At 48.1% G+C, this 23,577-nt stretch overlaps 1 long non-coding RNA gene across 1 annotated transcript; it reads right to left on the bottom strand.

Moving 5' to 3' along the window:
• Positions 1–1,062: 1,062 nt before the first annotated feature.
• On the bottom strand, positions 1,063–23,577 carry LOC311119796. The gene is made up of 3 exons (XR_014612019.1): positions 23,507–23,577; positions 4,173–4,256; positions 1,063–1,111 (listed from the first exon to the last, which is right to left on the bottom strand). It is a non-coding gene; the product is annotated as an uncharacterized lncRNA (long non-coding RNA).

The raw sequence follows: 23,577 nt of genomic DNA on the forward strand, positions 1-23,577 counted from the left end.
TGAGGTCGGCTGATCGTCTCCTCCGATGGCACCTTCAATGAGGTCGGCTGATCGTCTCCTCCGATGGCATCTTCAATGAGGTCGGCTGATCGTCTCCTCCGATGGCATCTTGAATGAGGTCGGCTGATCGTCTCCTCCGATGGCACCTTCAATGAGGTTGGCTGATCGTCTCCTCCGATGGCATCTTCAATGAGGTCGGCTGATCGTCTCCTCCGATGGCATCTTCGATGAGGTAGGCTGTGAGCTCTGCGCTGGCCCTCAAGGAAAAAACAACTAGGCCTAACAGTTTTTTTATTCTGAACAGGGATTTCATTAGATTGTTTGTGGCTTTTGTAAGAATTCCATATAGCCTAGACTAAGCAGCAGACTATAACCAATGGGTGAACAGTCATTCTATATTACGTCCTACCAGCCCCGGGTAAAACACACGCACAAAAAAATACCATATATTGTATATCAACGATGTTTGGACAGGTCAATGGGACGATCCGTCATTCCAGACATCGCCCAACCCCAGTATCGATAGAAAGAAGAGAGAGAGAGCGGGAGAGCCCTGGCCGATGGGATGTTTGGGGAAGTGTCTGTCTTCTCCGCTCCAGACAGTGAACATTCCCGATATTCCCATCCAGACTGTCGGAATAACATGGATATGCCACCTCACATCCCACACACCATCAATCCTCATTCACCACCTTCCTGAGTGTGTGTGTGTGTGTGTTTTAGGCCAGCGAGCCCAGAGAAAAGCACAGGGAGAGGAGAGGAGAGGAGAGGAGAGGAGAGGAGAGGAGAGGAGAGGAGAGGAGAGGAGAGGAGAGGAGAGGAGAGGTTGGGTGAAAAGAGAAAGACAAGGAGAGAATGGGTAGAAGGGTAGATGGAGGGGTGGAAGGGAGGAACGCATGCACGGAAGGCTGGTAAGCTTTTAAATGAAGTGTCATCGAATAGCCAAACCCACATCCTATCCAGTGAGTTCATTGTTTTCCATCAACGCCAGGTAATACAACATTTTAGATGGATTGATGGACAGAAGGGGTAGAAGGGGAGAGATGGAGGGGTGGAGAACTTACCCTACTATTTGATTGAAGTACCTCCTGTATCCCTCCAAGGTTTCATGCTAGATGAAGAAAGGAGAACAATGTGATTCAAACTACGACTGACCTCTTGACAGACAATAACACTACTGACCTCTTGACAGACAATAACACTACTGACCTCTTGACGGACAATAACACTACTGACCTCGACAGACAATAACACTACTGACCTCGACAGACAATAACACTACTGACCTCTTGACAGACAATAACACTACTGACCTCTTGACAGACAATAACACTACTGACCTCTTGACAGACAATAACACTACTGACCTCTTGACAGACAATAACACGACTGACCTCTTGACAGACAATAACACGACTGACCTCTTGACAGACAATAACACGACTGACCTCTTGACAGACAATAACACGACTGACCTCTTGACAGACAATAACACGACTGACCTCTTGACAGACAATAACACTACTGACCTCTTGACAGACAATAACACTACTGACCTCTTGACAGACAATAACACTACTGACCTCTTGACAGACAATAACACTACTGACCTCTTGACAGACAATAACACTACTGACCTCTTGACAGACAATAACACTACTGACCTCTAGACAGACAACAACACTACTGACCTCGACAGACAATAACACTACTGACCGACAGACAATAACACTACCTGACCTCTTGACAGACAATAACACTAATGACCTCTTGACAGACAATAACACTACTGACCTCAACAGACAATAACACTACTGACCTCAACAGACAATAAAACTACTGACCTCGACAGACAATAAAACTACTGACCTCTTGACAGACACTAAAACTACTGACCTCTTGACAGACAATAAAACGACTGACCTCTTGACAGACAACAAAACGACTGACCTCTTGACAGACAATAACACTACTGACCTCGACAGACAATAACACTACTGACCTCTTGACAGACAATAACACGACTGACCTCTTGACAGACAATACGACTGACCTCGACAGACAAAACGACTGACCTCTTGACAGACAATAAAACTACTGACCTCTTGACAGACAATAAAACTACTGACCTCTTGACAGACAATAAAACTACTGACCTCGACAGACAATAAAACTACTGACCTCTTGACAGACAATCAAACGACTGACCTCTTGACAGACAATCAAACGACTGACCTCGACAGACAATCAAACGACTGACCTCGACAGACAATCAAACGACTGACCTCGACAGACAATCAAACGACTGACCTCGACAGACAATCAAACGACTGACCTCTTGACAGTCGTTTGATTGTCTGTCGAGGTCAGTAGTTTTATTGTCTGCTGTGGTATCTCTCTATTCAATAGACATTGTTCTCGTTGAGAGAGGGTGATATCTACCACGTTAGAGTGGGGTTGCAGTACGAGGTGAGGTGAGGGGTGATATCTACCATGTTAGAGTGGGGTTGCAGTACGAGGTGAGGTGAGGGGTGACATCTACCATGTTAGAGTGGGGTTGCAGTACGATGTGAGGGGTGATATCTACCATGTTAGAGTGGGGTTGCAGTACGAGGTGAGGTGAGGGGTGATATCTACCATGTTAGAGTGGGGTTGCAGTGCGAGGTGAGGTGAGGGGTGATATCTACCATGTTAGAGTGGGGTTGCAGTGCGAGGTGAGGGGTGATATCTACCATGTTAGAGTGGGGTTGCAGTACGAGGTGAGGTGAGGGGTGATATCTACCATGTTAGAGTGGGGTTGCAGTACGAGGTGAGGGGTGATAACTACCATGTTAGAGTGGGGTTGCAGTACGAGGTGAGGGGTGATATCTACCATGTTAGAGTGGGGTTGCAGTACGAGGTGAGGTGAGGGGTGATACCTACCATGTTAGAGTGGGGTTGCAGTACGAGGTGAGGTGAGGGGTGATATCTACCATGTTAGAGTGGGGTTGCAGTGCGAGGTGAGGGGTGATATCTACCATGTTAGAGTGGGGTTGCAGTACGAGGTGAGGTGAGGGGTGATATCTACCATGTTAGAGTGGGGTTGCAGTACGAGGTGAGGGGTGATATCTACCATGTTAGAGTGGGGTTGCAGTACGAGGTGAGGTGAGGGGTGATACCTACCATGTTAGAGTGGGGTTGCAGTACGAGGTGAGGTGAGGGGTGATATCTACCATGTTAGAGTGGGGTTGCAGTACGAGGTGAGGTGAGGGGTGATATCTACCATGTTAGAGTGGGGTTGCAGTACGAGGTGAGGTGAGGGGTGATACCTACCATGTTAGAGTGGGGTTGCAGTACGAGGTGAGGTGAGGGGTGATATCTACCATGTTAGAGTGGGGTTGCAGTACGAGGTGAGGTGAGGGGTGATACCTACCATGTTAGAGTGGGGTTGCAGTACGAGGTGAGGTGAGGGGTGATATCTACCATGTTAGAGTGGGGTTGCAGTACGAGGTGAGGTGAGGGGTGATATCTACCCTGTTAGAGTGGGGTTGCAGTACGAGGTGAGGGGTGATATCTACCATGTTAGAGTGGGGTTGCAGTACGAGGTGAGGTGAGGGGTGATATCTACCATGTTAGAGTGGGGTTGCAGTACGAGGTGAGGGGTGATATCTACCATGTTAGAGTGGGGTTGCAGTACGAGGTGAGGGGTGATAACTACCATGTTAGAGTGGGGTTGCAGTACGACGTGAGGGGTGATATCTACCATGTTAGAGTGGGGTTGCAGTACGAGGTGAGGTGAGGGGTGATATCTACCATGTTAGAGTGGGGTTGCAGTACGAGGTGAGGTGAGGGGTGATATCTACCATGTTAGAGTGGGGTTGCAGTACGAGGTGAGGGGTGATATCTACCATGTTAGAGTGGGGTTGCAGTACGAGGTGAGGTGAGGGGTGATATCTACCATGTTAGAGTGGGGTTGCAGTACGAGGTGAGGGGTGATATCTACCATGTTAGAGTGGGGTTGCAGTACGAGGTGAGGTGAGGGGTGATATCTACCATGTTAGAGTGGGGTTGCAGTACGAGGTGAGGGGTGATATCTACCATGTTAGAGTGGGGTTGCAGTACGAGGTGAGGGGTGATATCTACCATGTTAGAGTGGGGTTGCAGTACGAGGTGAGGTGAGGGGTGATACCTACCATGTTAGAGTGGGGTTGCAGAACGAGGCGAGCCTGTTTCCTTCTCTGATTCCTGTAGTAGTTCTCAAACTGCTCCCGGGAACCCTGGGTAAAAAAACAAAACATGGACGACATCCTTAGAGACCGGCCGGGTGTGATGGCAACAGAGAGGAGACGGTAGCCTTGACAACCTTTGGGTCGCTATACGTCTTGACATTCATCAGTTCATCATTTTACTGGTAGAACTGACAAAAAACAGGTTTGGAGATTTTTTTGAAAGTGGCTAGAAGTCAAAAGGTTAACTTGAGACTCAAGAGGAAAATAGATAAGATGATTCTGGTAGAAACAAAGTTTGATATTGGGGTACAAAGGCACTCTTATTCAGGGAAAGTCAGTGATTGGACCGTCACGAGGTCTTACTTCAAAGTCTAGATATCTGTAGCATATCAGTCACTCACAACAGATACTCCTCCGGTTCTTCAGTATGACTTAACCAGTCTCTCTCACACATCACACACAATGCTTTACAGTGACATAACCCAGGCCCCCTCTCCCCTCTCTCCAGGCCTCCCCTCCCCTCTCCCCTCACCACTTCTCCCCAGGCCCCCTCTCCCCTCCTCCTCTAACAGTAGCCCCAGTCTCAGCCCTTATCTCCTCTAGCTGAGGCCCAGACCAGGACCCACAGTACTTCCCAAGCCCAGAGATAAGACACCAGAGCTGGGCTGATAACCCCCACAGCCAGGGAAGCTGAAACTAAGGCCAGAACATGCTCACTCACCTCTGGTGTGCTGTTACAATGAAAAATATTTCCAATGAAATAAGATAAATCGAGATTTGATTGAAGAGATAAACTGTAGTATTTCCTAAGAAAAATGAGGACCTTGGATTAATGCTTTTCAGCACCTTGGCAGTTCTCTCAACGAGAACAACGTCTATTGAATAGAGAGATACCACAGCAGCAGTCCATCAGAGAGAGGGAGAGGGGGTAGTGGGGGAAGAGAGAGGGAAAGGGGGTAGTGGGGGAAGGGAGAGGGGGTAGTGGGGGAAGGGAGAAGGGAGAGAATGGGAGAGAGGCAGAGAGGGAGAAGGGAGAGAGGGGAGAGAAGGGAGAGAGGGGGAGAAGGGAGAGAGGGAGAGAAGGGGGAGAAGGGAGAGAGGGGGAGAGGGGAGAGAGGGAGAGAGGGGGAGAGGGGGAGAGGGGAGAGAGGGAGAGAAGGGGAGAGAGGAAAGAGGGAGAGAGGGGGAGAGGGGGAGAGGGGAGAGAGGGGGAGAGGGGGAGAAGGGGAGAGGGGAGAGAGGGGGAGAAGGGGAGAGGGGGAGAGGGGGAGAAGGGAGAGAGGGAGAGAAGGGGGAGAAGGGAGAGAGGGGGAGAGAGGGGGAGAGGGGGAGAAGGGGAGAAGGGGAGAGAGGGAGAAGGGTGGAGTGAATGGATGGATGAGTGAGAGGCTGCTAGAGGAAGAGGTGGTAGGGAGCAGGGAGGTCAGAGTAGTTCTGCTAAGAGGTTAAAACTCTAGTGTTCGTCCAGTACTTCAAGCTGACTGGACAATGTCCATGAAGTCAGATACACAACATTAACACTCTGGAGAGAAGTGTGGGGTGGAGATCGAGGTCAAGAAGACCCTTCGGGGAGGATGCAGCTATCGTGTGTGTGTGTGTGTTTCCTCACACCAGACCAAACAAGAACCACACCAAGAAACCCTTCACTCTGCTTAAACAATATTTTAATAATACAGGCAGCATGTGCAAACACGCACGCTTCTCCAAACACACACACACACACACACACACACACACACACACACAGAAAGCTCCAAACATCAGAGCGGTGCCACGTCGCTGGTGACCACATGGGCCTAAGGCTGATAACCCCAGTCATGAACAGAATAGAATGGACTCTCTAGACAGTCTGGAATGTTCTCTACTGCCAGACGTCTTAGTGGGGGGGCTCGTTTGGACAGTTTCACCAGTTGGGAAACACACACACCAAATCGCACAGAACACACACAAAAGACACGAAACACACACACTTGAAGCGCTTCATTTATTTTCACTGTAAACCTGGAAGTGGAATCCCATTTCCAATCAAGACATTCATGTTGTTTTCTCCTCTTGTTTAAATTCCACCATATTACCATGATGGTGAAGACTGGACCTGAACAATATGCCTTTGTTCTACTGTTACACACACAGAAAACCAACACACACACACACACACACAGAAAACCAACACACACACAGAAAACCAACACACACAGAAAACCAACACACACACACACACACACACACAGAAAACCAACACACACACACACACACACACACACAGAAAACCAACACACACACACACACACACACAGAAAACCAACACACACACACACACACAGAAAACCAACACACACACACAAAAATCTGATAGAAATTATGATCAATGTAAACAACAGTGTTGGCCCAACATGGAGTTTCCCTCAGACCAGACCAAACGAGAAACACACAAAGAACCCTTCACTCTGCTTAACCGATCGTTTAATAATACAGGCGCGCACACACACACACACACACACACACACACACACACACACACACTTCTCCAATTATCCAATCTCCAGGTATCAATCACATAATGAGCCATCGTGTTCAGAATATAAAACCCAAATGTTCTCTGGTTTAGTAGAAGTACTCGTCTGGTTTAGTAGAAGTATGTCAGGGCGTGTAGTATGGTGTAGTGTAGGAATCAAATGCAGGACGCAGACTGAATGTTCCAAAAGCTGTATTACTAGCCCAACACAGGCAACAGGACAACTAAGCCCGACAGCAAAACCACGCACGAAGGCGAAAGGCAAATGCGCACTAACAGGTGCGACAAAATGAAACGGTGCACACACAAGTGCAACTAAGCTCCAGCACAGTGGAGAAATACGCTCAACCGAGCAACACACAACACTGACGGAAACAATCATACACAACACTAGACACACACAACGAGAAACTTATAGGACACTAATTACGTAAAACAGAAACAGGTGTGGAAACAAACAGACAAAAGCAAACGAACATGAAACATCTATCGGTGGCAGCTAGAATTCCGGAGACGACGAACGCCGAAGCCTGCCCGAACAAGGGAGAGAGGCAGCCTCGGCCGAAACCGTGACAGTACCCCCCCCTTGACGCGCGGCTCCAGACGTGCGCCGACTCCGGCCTCGGGGACGACCAGGGGGACGCGGCGCAGGGCGCGTCGGATGCCTCCGATGGAACTCCGTCAGGAGCGACGGGTCCAACACGTCTCTCCTCGGCACCCAGCACCGCTCCTCCGGACCGTACCCCTCCCACTCCACTAGATACTGGAGACCCCCCATCCGACGTCTCGAATCCAAGATGGATCTCACGGAGTACGCCGGTGCCCCCTCGATGTCCAACGGGGGCGGAGGAGTCTCCAGGATCTCATCTTCTTGGAGTGGGCCCGCTACCACCGGCCTGAGAAGGGACACATGGAACGAGGGGTTAATACACTTATACTCCACAGGTAGCTGTAATCTATAACATACCTCGTTCAACCTTCTCAGGACTTTAAATGGCCCTACAAACCGCCGACCCAGTTTCCGACAGGGCAGGCGGAGGGGCAGGTTTCTGGTAGAGAGCCAGACTCGATCACCAGGTGCGTACACCGGTGCCTCACTGCGGTGGAGATCAGCGCTCGCCTTCTGACATCGGAGGGCCCGCTGCAGGTGGACGTGTGCAGCGTTCCAAGTCTCCTCCGAGCGCCGCGCCCACTCATCCACCGCAGGAGCCTCGATCTGGCTCTGCTGCCAGGGTGCCAGAACCGGCTGGTAACCTAACACACATTGAAATGGAGTTAGGTTAGTGGAGGAATGGCGTAGGGAATTCTGGGCCATCTCGGCCCAGGGAACGTACCTTGACCACTCCTCCGGCCGGTCCTGGCAGTATGTTCTGAGAAACCTACCCACATCCTGGTTTACGCGTTCCACCTGCCCATTGCTCTCCGGGTGGTAACCCGAGGTGAGGCTCACCGAGACCCCCAACCGCTCCATAAACGCTCTCCAGACTCTGGAGGTGAATTGGGGACCCCGATCAGCCACAATGTCCTCGGGTACCCCGTAGTGCCGGAACACATGGGTAAACAGTGCCTTGGCAGTTTGCAGGGCCGTAGGAAAACCCACCAAGATGGGACCAAGCAGCGTGTCCAGGAGCCGTCGCCAGGGAGATCCCTCACAGATCTCCTTCGCCTCCTGGACTGGGTCAAGCCGAGTGAGGAGGAGAAGGGCTTGACGCTATGGCAGAAGGGCGAGAGGCTGGCGAGGTCTATGGAGACCTGGTCCACGGGTAGGAGAGACGCCCCGAAAATTTTTAGGGGGGGGCTCGAGACGTCGGACCAGCAGGAGGCCGCGATAGAGCGGCCCAGTGGGTTGCTGGAGAAGGCCGCCGGGTTACGGGGGCCACTGGTCAAAGAGGGGATGGAGGAAGTGGAGGCACGGCGAGAGGTACTGGCGTGTGTTGCCAGTCCGGTCCGGCCCGTTCCAGATCCCGGTGTGGGGCCAGTGGTGTGTGTCCCCAGTACAGTCCGGCCCATCCAAGCTTCCCGCACCAAGCCAGTGGTGTGCGTCGTCAGTCCAGTCCGGCCCGTTCCTGCTCGGTGTACGTAATCGTCGTGGCGTCGATCTTCCTCCACTCCGCGTTGGCCCACTCCAACGCTTTTCCGGCCAGGCAGGAGATCAGGGCGGACACGCACTCATGCCCTGAAGGTGCCGGGTGCACTGTGGCCAGGTATAGCTCTACCTGGAGCAGGAATCCCTGACACCCAGCCGCGGTCCCGTCGTAGGCCCTCGGGAGAGATAGTCGGACTCCTCGAGGTTCCGGCGCTGGAATGGGCGGGCTGGCCGATGGTGCTGGCAGGGCGGGCGGCGGTGGAGGCGAACCCCAGCCTCGGAGTGTGGTCATCACCTCCTGCAGGGCGGTCCCCATCTGCAGGAGCTGCTCTTGCTGGTCCCGAACCTGGGCTTCCAGTCTCTGGGCTGCTTCGGCTCCTGCTGATTCCATTGAAGGTGTATGATTCTGTCAGGGCGTGTAGTATGGTGTAGTGTAGGAATCAAATGCAGGACGCAGACTGAATGTTCCAAAAGCTGTATTACTAGCCCAACACAGGCAACAGGACAACTAAGCCCGACAGCAAAACCACGCACGAAGGCGAAAGGCAAATGCGCACTAACAGGTGCGACAAAATGAAACGGTGCACACACAAGTGCAACTAAGCTCCAGCACAGTGGAGAAATACGCTCAACCGAGCAACACACAACACTGACGGAAACAATCATACACAACACTAGACACACACAACGAGAAACTTATAGGACACTAATTACGTAAAACAGAAACAGGTGTGGAAACAAACAGACAAAAGCAAACGAACATGAAACATCTATCGGTGGCAGCTAGAATTCCGGAGACGACGAACGCCGAAGCCTGCCCGAACAAGGGAGAGAGGCAGCCTCGGCCGAAACCGTGACAAAGTACTCGTCTGGTTTAGTAGAAGTACTCGCCTGGTTTAGTAAAAGTACTCGCCTGGTTTAGTAGAAGTACTCGCCTGGTTTAGTAGAAGTACTCGCCTGGTTTAGTAGAAGTACTCGTCTGGTTTAGTAGAAGTACTCGTCTGGTTTAGTAGAAGTACTCGTCTGGTTTAGTAGAAGTACTCGCCTGGTTTAGTATAAGTACTCGTCTGGTTTAGTAGAAGTACTCGTCTGGTTTAGTAGAAGTACTCGTCTGGTTTAGTAGAAGTACTCGTCTGGTTTAGTAGAAGTACTCGTCTGGTTTAGTAGAAGTACTCGTCTGGTTTAGTAGAAGTACTCGCCTGGTTTAGTAGAAGTACTTGTCTGGTTTAGTAGAAGTACTCGTCTGGTTTAGTAGAAGTACTCGTCTGGTTTAGTAGAAGTACTCGTCTGGTTTAGTAGAAGTACTCGTCTGGTTTAGTAGAAGTACTCGCCTGGTTTAGTAGAAGTACTCGTCTGGTTTAGTAGAAGTACTCGCCTGGTTTAGTAGAAGTACTCGTCTGGTTTAGTAGAAGTACTCGTCTGGTTTAGTAGAAGTACTCGTCTGGTTTAGTAGAAGTACTCGTCTGTACTCTATTGGAAAAAATATTTAGAATGTTCTCTTTATTGTTGAAATGTTTATATTTATATTGAATACGATGATTAGGATATTATTTAAATGTTTATTGATTAGTGATCTGAGTACTTGGAATCAGAACCATGTTATTATCTGGAATAAACATCTGTAATCTGTTATCTCTGTGTGTGTGTGTGTGTGTGTAGAGTTCAGTTCATTGTGTGTGTGTGTGTGTGTGTGTGTGTGTGTGAGAGAGAGAGAGAGCGAAACGTGTGTGTGTGTGTGTGTGAGAGAGAGAGCGAAACGTGTGTGTGTGTGTGTGTGTGTGTGTGTGTGTGTGTGTGTGTGTGTGTGTGTGTGTGTGTGTGTGTGTGTGTGTGTGTGGTGGCAGCTCTCTATCCTTCACCCTTGGCCTGGTGGCATCCATTTTGTCCCCCGGACCAACCGGCCAAACAACAGTTCTCCCTGGGGTCACGACCAACCCACTGTTACACACACACACACACACACACACACACGTTTCGCTCTCTCTCTCTCTCACACACACACACACGTTTCGCTCTCTCTCTCTCTCTCTCACACACACACACACACACACACTCACACCTACCTCTCAGAGATGAAGAAGGCTGAAACAAAGGACAATAAAAACAGGAGAGAAGTAAAATGGTCAGGAACACAACATAACTAAACAAACACGAACGCTGGCAGGAACCAAAACAAACGAGGGAACGGGGGAGAAAGTGACCCTGAGGTTGAGGAGGTCACACCTTTCAACACCGTCCCCTCCCCCCTTTCCTTCCATTCACCTTCTCCCCTCCATCCCTCCCCCTCCATCCCTCCCCCTCTCCTTCCCCTCCATCCCTCCCCCTCTCCTTCTCTCCTCCATCCCTCCCCCTCTCCTTCCCCTCCATCCCTCCCCCTCTCCTTCCCCTCCACTCTCTCTTGCACGTTTTAACCCCAGTGCAACCCTCTCCGACATACACTCCACTCCCCCTCCCCTCCATCTCCCCTCTCAGTCTCATAGTCTGCCTCCTGCACTCCGTCTCTTCTTCACAGCTCTCTCTACCCCTTCTCTCCTCCTCCACATCTCCTCCTCCACATCTCCTCCTCCACATCTCCCCCTCCACATCTCCCCCTCCACATCTCCCCCTCCACATCTCCTCCTCCACATCTCCTCCTCCACATCTCCTCCTCCACATCTCCTCCTTCACATCTCCTCCTCCACATCTCCTCCTCCACATCTCCTCCTCCACATCTCCTCCTCCTCCACATCTCCTCCTCCACATCTCCTCCTCCACATCTCCTCCTCCACATCTCCTCCTCCACATCTCCTCCTCCACATCTCCCCCTCCACATCTCCTCCTCCACATCTCCTCCTCCACATCTCCTCCTCCACATCTCCTCCTCCACATCTCCTCCTCCACATCTCCTCCTCCACATCTCCTCCTCCACATCTCCTCCTCCACATCTCCTCCTCCACATCTCCCTCTCCCTGTCTTTTTCCCCCCCCCCTGTCCCATCTTTTCACTATCTAGCTACCAAACTTCCTCCATGGGTCAGTTGCTAAACTCTCGCTCTCTTCCCGCTCTCTCCCTCCTTCCAAAGTTCAGGGCCCCTTTCTCTCTACATTTCAATTTTTCCATTTGAGTGATTTAGCGGTTGCGCTCATCCAGAGCGACTTACAGGAGCAAATAGGGTTAAGTGCCTTGCTGAAGGGCACATGGACAGCGTTCTCTCTCACATCGACAGATGTTACACCTAGTTGGTTCCACCTCACTCTTGCCCTCACTTTAACCCTGCCTTCTGCTTCCCCTCTCTCCTCTACCCCTTTCCCTCTCAACTGCCCTTATCCCCTTGTCATAAACCCTCTCTCTCTCTGTCCCTCCCACGCTCTCCTTAGCCTATGCCCTCTGTCCCTATCTTCTATGTTCCCTCTCTCTCCCTCCCTCCGCCTTGCCCTGTCTGTCTCTCAACTTACCCTTGCTATAACCTCTATCGTCCTCCCTAGCTCTCTGTCCTTCCTCACAAAGTTCATGCTCAGCTCTCTGTCCTTCCTCACAAAGTTCATGCTCAGCTCTCTGTCCTTCCTCACAAAGTTCATGCTCAGCTCTCTGTCCTTCCTCACAAAGTTCATGCTCAGCTCTCTGTCCTTCCTCACAAAGTTCATGCTCAGGGGGGATTGGAGGGACGCCATGTGCGACTGACGTGTTTTCCGTTTGCTCCCGTGGTATTTTTAAAGTTTATGTGAATTTTGCAGCAAAACCGTATTTATTTTCATATATTATTTTGGTGATCCCTTCCCGTAAAAACCAAGACTACTTTACTTCCAAATATCAGCATGTCGACGAAACATAAGGCCAAAAGCATGACTTTGAGAAAACCCGGCCTACAAGACACACTCTCATCACCGCCCTCCCCTGAGCCTGACGACCCGGGGACTGATACTCTACCCGGGGGGGCGGCTTGGCCTGGCGGCGCTGAAGTGAACATTCTCGAGGCCATCAAACTACTACGCTCTGAGATAGTTGAAATGAAAACGGAGGTGGTTGCTACGATTGAGGCCCGAATAAAGGAGGTTTCTGATACTTTAAAAGCAGATCTAACCATCCTGCGGAACGAGACGGTGCCGGCAATCGCATCACTCAAAACAACAATGGAGTCGCACACTACAACGATTGCAGCACTGGAGACCTTCGCTACAAATGTCTCCGACTTAACTACATCCCTGGAGGCTGACGTGAAACGCCTAGCTGCGGACTTGAAAAAGGTGAAGGAGAGCTGTGTAAGTTTGGAGGGATTCTCTCGCCGCAATAACCTGAGACTTGTATCAGTCCCAGAGTCAGCGGAAATGCCTCGCGCCACGGATTTCGTTTCTGGGCTGCTGAAGGATGTTCTAGCCTTGGATGAAAAGCCCCTGATTGATCGTGCCCACCGGTCGCTGCGCCCAAAGCCCCGGGATGGGGAGAGGCCCCGTGACATAATTCTTCGAGTGCACTTTTTCCATGAGAAGATGGAGATTCTCCGACGAGCCCGCAATACCACTCTGAGCTTTCAAGGACAGAGCTTCTCCATCTACCAGGACTACTCCCCCACTGTTTCCAGGCAGCGCGCAGCTTTCGGACAGGCCAAACGACTACTTCGGGACCATCCAGGTGTGAAGTACGGACTGCGATTCCCGGCCCGTTTATGGCTATCTCATGATGGTAAAGACTACACATTTGAATCTCCGGATGAGGCTCTCTCTCACATTCAACGTCACATCAAGAAGTCTTGAACTTGCTCATAGTTCAGCAACTGTTGCTAGCGAACTGTGGATAGTAAGTAACCCACCTGTGGTACAACTATGTTTAGCTACAACATGCTAATTTTGTATAGTTGGGGGGTTGGCGTACCCATTCAGGCTTATTTGATGTGATCTAATGTTTTGATCATCTAGTGTGCTTGCCTTACAAGCATTCAGTCATTTTAATCTCATTGTATTGCGGTTTTACTATACTCCTGTGTTTTCTAGGCTGTCTTGCTCACCTATTCAGTTTGTTTACATAGTGTCTCAGTGACTCAAAATATTCTTGGTTATTTGCTTACTGCATCCGTTTGCATTGACCCAGTAAACAGTAAATGCTTCCCGAGGCGACACGTTTTTTTGGGGTCTTCACTTAAATTTTAAGGCTCAGAGCGTCATTTATGCCCAGCAAGCGTTAAACGTTGCGCACACGTAGTTTTTTGGTCTTGGTTGTAAGCTGTCTCAGCATTCAACTAGACAACTATTATAATAATAATAATTATTATCATTTTTGATTGTCTTACTACGATTTCCTTACTTCAAATTAGGTTTCCGGCTGAGAGCCGTTACACATTCTATTTATTTTCTTTATTTTCTCTCTCAAATGCCTGTTATAAGACTGGGAATATAATTATATACATCTACAAGTGGTGCTTTTGTAATTTCGTCTGCACAAGGGATTCACCTTAATTTCTTTTATTTAAAAAATGATTATCTCTTTTTGCTGTTTGATCCACTAACAAAACACGACTTTAAAGAGCGGGACTGTGGGTTTAGGTTTAAGACCGCACTCTCACAGACATACTGTGCGAAGAGAACATGCTCTATTTAGGCTTGTACCTCGTTTGGGGAGGTACTGTCTGGGATGGGGGGAGGGGGTGGGGGGAGGGGTTGAATTGTTCAGTTCTAATGTTGTCATTCTGTCTTTTTTGTTTTTTTTTCGGTACTTTTTCTCAACATCTACCACCGTACATTATTACTCTGAGACAAGTTATTCTGGGGTTTCTGGGCGCTCATTGCTTTTCCATTCTATGCTCTAATGACGGGGTTGTATAACGGGAATGCCCAGAGGGGCCGAAACAATGCGATCAAATACATTTCGTGGAACACCAAAGGGGTTAATAACCCAGTGAAACGTAAGAGGGTGTTGACACACTTAAAGGGTTTGAATGCAAATGTTGCATTTCTACAAGAGACTCACTTGAGGACTGGTGAGCACTTTAGGATGCGTAGGGACTGGGTTGGTCAAGTGTTCCACTCTAACTTTCATAGTAAATCAAGAGGGGCTGCCATTTTGGTTGATAAAGTCACTCCCTTTGTAGCTTCTGAGGTTATCGCTGATCCTAAGGGACGATACGTCATAGTAACCGGTAAACTGTTTTCTACCCCTCTTGTTTTGGCTAGTGTTTATGCTCCCAATTGGGATGACACAAGTTTCATTTCTTCCTTTTTGTCTGCTATACCCAATTTAGATTCTCATTTATTGATTTTAGGGGGGGATTTCAACTGCAAAATGTCCCCAGTTCTTGACAAGTCCTCACGAACAACTACAGGCCCATCTAAATGTGCCCTACTTATTCAAGCCTTTCTTCAGAAATATGCCATGTTTGAGGCCTGGCGTTTCCTACATCCTACAGATAGACAGTATTCCTTTTATTCTCATGTTCATCAAACATACTCCCGGATTGATTACTTCTTTTTGGACAAAAAACTTTTGCCTAACCTTCGGCAGTGTACTTACAAGAGTATTGTTATTTCGGACCATTCACCATTAGTGCTTGAACTAGAGTTTCCCCAGCGACCTCCTATGTGTTATCAATGGCGTCTTAACCCCATTTTACTCTCAGATAAGGAGTTTGTCAATTTCATTTCTTCTGAAATCACCTTATTCCTGGAAACTAATTCAACACCAGGTATGTCCTGCTCTACCATATGGGAGTCTCTCAAAGCATACCTACGTGGCCAAATTATTTCTTATACAGCCAACCAAAACAGAGTTCGCTCTCAGCGACTTCGGGACCTGAGCGAATCCATAGCCACATTGGATGAGAAGTATGCCACGGTTCCTTCCTCTGATCTGCATAAAGAGCGCCAACTACTCCAATCTGAATTTGATGAGCTTTCTACCAGGCAAGCTGAACAGCTACTCTTGCGAGCTCGGTACAGAGTGTATGAACAAGGCGACAAGGCCAGTAAACTCCTTGCACATCAGATCCGTAAATCTGAGGCCTCACGTTTAATCCCACAAATAAGGACCCCGTCTGGTGCCACCACAGTTATACATAAAGAGATCAATGATCAATTCAAACAATTTTATTCTGCGCTATACACCTCTGAATCCCCTCAAGACCCTTTGCTGATTGATTCCTTCTTTAATGGCCTGAATATGCCTTCAATTGATACAGACACCCATGACTATCTAGAAGAAGAATTTACACCTGAGGAGATTGCAACAGCAGTGTCCGCAATGAAAAGAGGTAAATCACCGGGTCCGGATGGTTTTCCAACCGAATTTTACAGGACGTTTTCTGGTCTGCTTTGCCCATTCTTGTCTCGACTATTTGCAGAGTGCCTTAATACCTCAAAGCTACCGCCTAGTCTTTATCAAGCTTCAATTTCATTACTATTAAAGAAAAACAAAGACCCTCTGGAATGTGGATCCTTTCGCCCAATCTCGCTTTTAAACTGTGATTACAAAATCCTAGCCAAGCTTTTAGCCATCCGTATGGAAGGCTCGCTGCATCAAGTAATACACTCTGACCAGACTGGCTTTGTGAGAAATAGGCATTTGTTTTTCAATATTAGGCGCCTTATGAATATACTGTACTCCCCTGCGTCGGAGGACCCAGAGGTGGTGGTCTCACTTGATGCAGAAAAAGCGTTTGACCGCGTTGAGTGGGATTACCTAACAGCCACCCTTTATAGATTTGGCTTTGGCCCCAAATTCATTGCGTGGATAAAGATTCTTTATTTTTCCCCCATGGCTTCGGTACGGACTAACAACTTGTCCTCTGACTATTTTCCCTTGCACCGCGGATCCAGACAGGGCTGTCCACTCTCCCCCTTGTTGTTTGCTTTGGCAATCGAACCTCTCGCCATTGCATTACGCTCTAATGATGCCATTCAAGGAATAATCCGGACGGGCTCAGAGCAGAAAGTCTCGCTATATGCGGATGACCTCCTTTTGTTTATCTCTAACCCTGATACCTCATTGCCACGCGCCTGATCTGTTCTTAAAAGGTTTGGATCAATCTCAGGGTACAAGCTGAATCTAGGCAAGAGTGAGCTTTTTCCTGTAAACAAGGCTGCTTTAAAGTGCTCTTTTACAAGCTCTCAGTTTAGGATTGTCCGGGATCAATTCACCTACTTGGGAGTTAAAGTGACAAGGAAATATTCAAATCTGTTTCAGGAAAACTTGGTTGCTCTAGCAGACAGTTTGAAACAATCTTTTGCTTTTTGGAATGCGCTACCTCTTTCTCTTATCGGAAGGATTAATGTCATTAAAATGAGTGTGTTGCCCAAATTTCTATATTTATTTCAATGTCTACCCATTTTTATCCCAAAATCTTTTTTTATTTCACTGGATCAAACATTCATGCATTTTATTTGGGATGGCAAGGTACCACGGATTGGTAGAAAACATTTACAGAAGCCTAAGTCATTGGGGGGTTTAGCTCTACCAAATTTTCAGACATACTATTGGGCTGCAAATTTCAGAGCCCTTCTGTACTGGCTGCAGACTGATCCTACTGGCCCTAGACCAATCTGGGTCCAGATGGAGTCTGAATCGTGTAAACCTGCTGCACTTTCTTCTGTGTTGTGCTCGTCTCTCCCAGTGTCCCTAGGCAAAAGGTGTGTCAACCCAATTGTAAAGCAGTCTCTTAAAATTTGGAATCAGTTCCGCTTAGCCTTTGGCCTCCGAGGCTTTTCTCTATCAGGCCCAATCAATCAGAACATTTTATTTCCTCCATCTTTGAATGATGGGGCTTTTGACATCTGGCACTCACTAGGCCTCTCCTCACTAGCCCAATTATTCTTTGATGATACATTTGCCTCTTTTGCTCAGCTACAGGAAAGGTTCAACCTCCCCCAATCCCACTTTTTCCGCTATCTCCAGACTAGGAACTTTGTCAGAGCTAACACACCTGAATTTCCCCATAGGCCTGTGAATACAGCTATAGAGAGCATCCTGGAGCTGAACAAGCTTCCTAGGGGCGCAATTTCAGATGTATATACAATCATTCATGACTTACAGAACCCTTCTTTGGTGCCTTTAAAGACTCGATGGGAAAAGGATTTGGGGGAGGAACTTGGGGAAGACACCTGGGAATCTGTGCTGCGCAGGGTGCATTCGTCCTCTTTTAGCACTAGACACAGCCTCATTCAATTCAAGGTGGTTCACCGTATCCACTGGTCTGGGGCCAGACTTGGAAGAATATTCTCTGATTTTGATCCTACCTGTGTCAGATGTAAAATTGAACCGGCCACACTGTTGCATATGTTCTGGGGCTGTCATAAACTGTCAGGTTTCTGGGAATTAATATTTAAATGTTTCTCTGATATATATAACACTGTTATAGATCCCTCTCCCCTTACAGCCCTTTTTGGAGTACTGCCCATAAGCACCCCCCTGTCAAGAATCCAGTCGGACACTGTTGCTTATACAACTCTTTTAGCTAGACGGCTAATACTACAGAACTGGAAGATGGCAGCTCCCCCATCTTATAAATATTGGGTGAGAGACGTGTTGTGCTCTCTGAAACTAGAAAAAATTAAATTCAATTCACGTGGGAACCCCAAACTGTTTAATGAGGCTTGGGCTCCATTCCGGTCTTACTTTAAACAGTCCATCCTCTGATAGCATTCCTATTAAAACCAAAATAAGTCTGTATTTGACCCCCCTGTGACTTAGGGGTTGGATGAGCATTTCTCTGTGTTTTTTTTCTGGGGTGGGGGTGGGGGGCATTAAGGTTGATGTGCTTATTGATTGTGACCTGCGGATGCCTTGTTCTTCTCGCCCGGGCAGAGACTAAGGTGTGAGCTTGTTTTTCCCAGTTATTTTTATTTTTTTAATTCTGTTCACGCCTACATAAAATTATCAATATTCATTTTTTATTTTAAAGCATTGTAACTTTTTATTTTTGGTCCAGTGGATGATTGGTCTGTGGCCTTGACTGTCTGTGAGTGGTTGCATTTCTCCACCCCATCCCTTAACTGTTTACAGGAACAATGGTGAGGTGTTTGCTCTGTCCCTATACTATAGATTGCCCTTTAACCTTTTGTAGCCTTCTGCCTGGTGTGTTTAACTTGTCTAAAGTATGGTATCTTTAAAGTTTTTTTTTTGTTTTTTTATTTTATTTTTTATATGTATTATTTGTATTTTTGTCTAGTTGAGTATATTATTTATATTGCTTTGTCTTGTCTGTGTGTGTGTAAAACTTAATAAACAGAGTTCTCAAAAAAAAAAAAAAAGTTCATGCTCAGCTCTCTGTACTTCCTCACAAAGTTCATGCTCAGCTCTCTGTCCTTCCTCACAAAGTTCATGCTCAGCTCTCTGTCCTTCCTCACAAAGTTCATGCTCAGCTCTCTGTCCTTCCTCACAAAGTTCATGCTCAGCTCTCTGTACTTCCTCACAAAGTTCATGCTCAGCTCTCTGTCCTTCCTCACAAAGTTCATGCATTTAGCTCTCTGTCCTTCCTCACAAAGTTCATGCTCAGCTCTCTGTCCTTCCTCACAAAGTTCATGCATTTAGCTCTCTGTACTCCCTCACAAAGTTCATGCATTTAGCTCTCTGTCCTTCCTCACAAAGTTCATGCATTTAGCTCTCTGTCCTTCCTCACAAAGTTCATGCATTTAGCTCTCTGTCCTTCTTCACAAAGTTCATGCATTTAGCTCTCTGTACTTCCTCACAAAGTTCATGCATTTAGCTCTCTGTACTTCCTCACAAAGTTCATGCATTTAGCTCTCTGTCCTTCCTCACAAAGGTCATGCTCAGCTCTCTGTACTTCCTCACAAAGTTCATGCATTTAGCTCTCTGTCCTTCCTCACAAAGTTCATGCTCAGCTCTCTGTCCTTCCTCACAAAGTTCATTCTCAGCTCTCTGTTCTTCCTCACAAAGCTCATGCTCAGCTCTCTGTACTTCCTCACAAAGTTCATGCATTTAGCTCTCTGTCCTTCCTCACAAAGTTCATGCATTTAGCTCTCTGTCCTTCCTCACAAAGTTCATGCATTTAGCTCTCTGTCCTTCCTCACAAAGTTCATGCTCAGCTCTCTGTACTTCCTCACAAAGTTCATGCATTTAGCTCTCTGTCCTTCTTCACAAAGTTCATGCATTTAGCTCTCTGTCCTTCCTCACAAAGTTCATGCTCAGCTCTCTGTCCTTCCTCACAAAGTTCATGCTCAGCTCTCTGTCCTTCCTCACAAAGTTCATGCTCAGCTCTCTGTACTTCCTCACAAAGTTCATGCTCAGCTCTCTGTACTTCCTCACAAAGTTCATGCTCAGCTCTCTGTCCTTCCTCACAAAGTTCATGCTCAGCTCTCTGTCCTTCCTCACAAAGTTCATGCATTTAGCTCTCTGTCCTTCCTCACAAAGTTCATGCATTTAGCTCTCTGTCCTTCCTCACAAAGTTCATGCTCAGCTCTCTGTACTTCCTCTCAAAGTTCATGCATTTAGCTCTCTGTCCTTCCTCACAAAGGTCATGCTCAGCTCTCTGTACTTCCTCACAAAGTTCATGCTCAGCTCTCTGTCCTTCCTCACAAAGTTCATGCTCAGCTCTCTGTCCTTCCTCACAAAGTTCATGCTCAGCTCTCTGTCCTTCCTCACAAAGTTCATGCTCAGCTCTCTGTACTTCCTCACAAAGTTCATGCATTTAGCTCTCTGTCCTTCTTCACAAAGTTCATGCATTTAGCTCTCTGTCCTTCCTCACAAAGCTCATGCTTTTCTGTTCCCTCGATGATTCTTTCCCCAGAGTCCTAACCCCGACACCGCCTCCAAACACACACACCTTCCCAGACCACATACCTCCTCCCCTTCCCAGGTCACAACCCCTCCACACACACACACAAAACCCAGCTCCAACCCTGCTTCGTCCCTGACCTAGTCATGGCTCAGTCAACCCAGACCCCTGCTTCGTCCCTGACCTAGTCATGGCTCAGTCAACCCAGACCCCTGCTTCGTCCCCGACCTAGTCATGGCTCAGTCAACCCAGACCCCTGCTTCGTCCCTGACCTAGTCATGGCTCAGTCAACCCAGACCCCTGCTTCGTCCCCGACCTAGTCATGGCTCAGTCAACCCAGACCCCTGCTTCGTCCCCGACCTAGTCATGGCTCAGTCAACCCAGACCCCTGCTTCGTCCCTGACCTAGTCATGGCTCAGTCAACCCAGACCCCTGCTTCGTCCCCGACCTAGTCATGGCTCAGTCAACCCAGACCCCTGCTTCGTCCCTGACCTAGTCATGGCTCAGTCAACCCAGACCCCTGCTTCGTCCCCGACCTAGTCATGGCTCAGTCAACCCAGACCCCTGCTTCGTCCCTGACCTAGTCATGGCTCAGTCAACCCAGACCCCTGCTTCGTCCCCGACCTAGTCATGGCTCAGTCAACCCAGACCCCTGCTTCGTCCCCGACCTAGTCATGGCTCAGTCAACCCAGACCCCTGCTTCGTCCCTGACCTAGTCATGGCTCAGTCAACCCAGACCCCTGCTTCGTCCCCGACCTAGTCGTATCCCAGTCAACCCAGACACCTGCTTCGTCCCCGACCTAGTCGTATCCCAGTCAACCCAGACACCTGCTTCGTCCCTGACCTAGTCGTATCCCAGTCAACCCAGACACCTGCTTCATCCCTGACCTAGTTGTCTCCCAATCAACCCAGACACCTGCTTCATCCCCGAACAAGTTTTTTACCCAGTCAACCCAGACACATGCTTCGTCCCTGACCTAGTTGTCTTCCAGTCAACCCAGACACCTGCTTCACCCCCGACCTAGTAGTCTTCTAGTCAAGCCAGACACCTGCTTCGTCCCTGACCTAGTTGTGTTTTCCAGTCAACCCAGACACCTGCTTCGTCCCTGACCTAGTCAATTTCCAGTCAACCCAGACACCTGCTTCATCCCTGACCTAGTCGTTTTCCAGTCAACCCAGACACCTGCTTCGTCCCTGACCTAGTCGTGTCCCAGTCAACCCAGACACCTGCTTCGTCCCAGACTTAGTCGTGTTTCCCAATCAAGCCAGACACCTGCTCCGTCCCTGACCTAGTCGTTTTCCCAGTCAACCCAGACACCTGCTTCGTCCCTGACCTAGTCGTTTTTCAGTCAACCCAGACACCTGCCTCGTCCCTGACCTAGTCGTGACCCAGTCAACCCAGACACCTGCTTCGTCCCAGACTTAATCGTGTTTCCCAATCAACCCAGACACCTGCTTCGTCCCTGACCTAGTCATTTCCAGTCAACCCAGTCACCTGAGGCCCAATCTTACATCATCTCCCTCCTCTCTCCCTCTCCACATCTCATCTAATCCCCCCCCCCCCCCCCTCCCTATATTAAAACAGTAGCATGTCTCCGTAGTACAGTAGACTATAAGATGATATGTGTGTTGTGTATTATTAATTATAATCCATGGTTCAGACCAGATCAACTCAACAGACAGGAAGCCCTTCTACAACTGTTATTGTAAACTACTGTCACAAGCACACTGTAAAGGCCTGTGGTATCAAACATCGCCCCCCTTAGGCTGTAACAAGTATAGCAGGCTTAAACCAAATCCCTATGCTGCCACTAATGATGGTGTGTTACTGGTGGGGCCAATCCTGTGGAGGGGGTGGGGTTAGTAAGTGGAAAGGGGTGTAGTCAATTAAACAACTAAAAAAAGGTGTCAATTCATTCAGTCCAATTGGGGAAAACATGCAGAAAATCACTGTGGGTGTAATATGAATATTTAAAATCACTGTGGATATAATATGAATATTTAAAATCACTGTGGATATAATATGAATATTTAAAATCACTGGATATAATATGAATATTTAAAATTAAAATTAAAGTAAGAAAACGACATGGTTCATCAGAGATATAAAATCGAGAGAAGAGATGAAGGGAGAGAGAGTCCTTGAGGCCGATACGTAAAGCTTATTAAAGAGCAGTGATACCATCAAGAGCAGTGATACCATCAAGAGCAGTGACATTATCAAGAGCAGTGATAGTATCAAGAGCAGTGATACTATCAAGAGCAGTGATACCATCAAGAGCAGTGACAGTATCAAGAGCAGTGATAGTATCAAGAGCAGTGACAGTATCAAGAGCAGTGATAGTATCAAGAGCAGTGATAGTATCAAGAGCAGTGATACTATCAAGAGCAGTGATACTATCAAGAGCAGTGATACTATCAAGAGCAGTGATACTATCAAGAGCAGTGATACCATCAAGAGCAGTGATAGTATCAAGAGCAGTGATAGTATCAAGAGCAGTGATAGTATCAAGAGCAGTGATAGTATCAAGAGCAGTGATACTATCAAGAGCAGTGATACCATCAAGAGCAGTGATACCATCAAGAGCAGTGATACCATCAAGAGCAGTGATACTATCAAGAGCAGTGATACTATCAAGAGCAGTGATACCATCAAGAGCAGTGATACCATCAAGAGCAGTGATACCATCAAGAGCAGTGATACCATCAAGAGCAGTGATACTATCAAGAGCAGTGATACTATCAAGAGCAGTGATACCATCAAGAGCAGTGTGTGGGTTTCTTCTTTTTTTCTCATCATGTTTTCTCGGAGGGGAAAGCATGTACACGTTTAAAAACAATATGATACTTATTGTTTTATCTATAAAATGCCTCTCCTCGATTACATTCAACCTTTTTCAAAAGGAGGCGGGGAGAGGACGGAGGAGAGAACCAAAGTAAAGGAGGAGAGGAGAGGAGAGGAGCAAGACGGGAGAGAGGGATGTGTAGTCCCACACACTCACCAGAACAGTATAGATGTGGAGGCATCGGTACACTGGAGAAAAGTCTACCAACTCCTGGGCGCCTGGTACCT

The sequence above is a fragment of the Coregonus lavaretus genome (genome assembly GCF_964263955.1).
Source record: "Coregonus lavaretus genome assembly, contig: HAP1_SCAFFOLD_4615, whole genome shotgun sequence".
Classification (NCBI taxonomy): Eukaryota; Metazoa; Chordata; class Actinopteri; order Salmoniformes; family Salmonidae; genus Coregonus; species Coregonus lavaretus.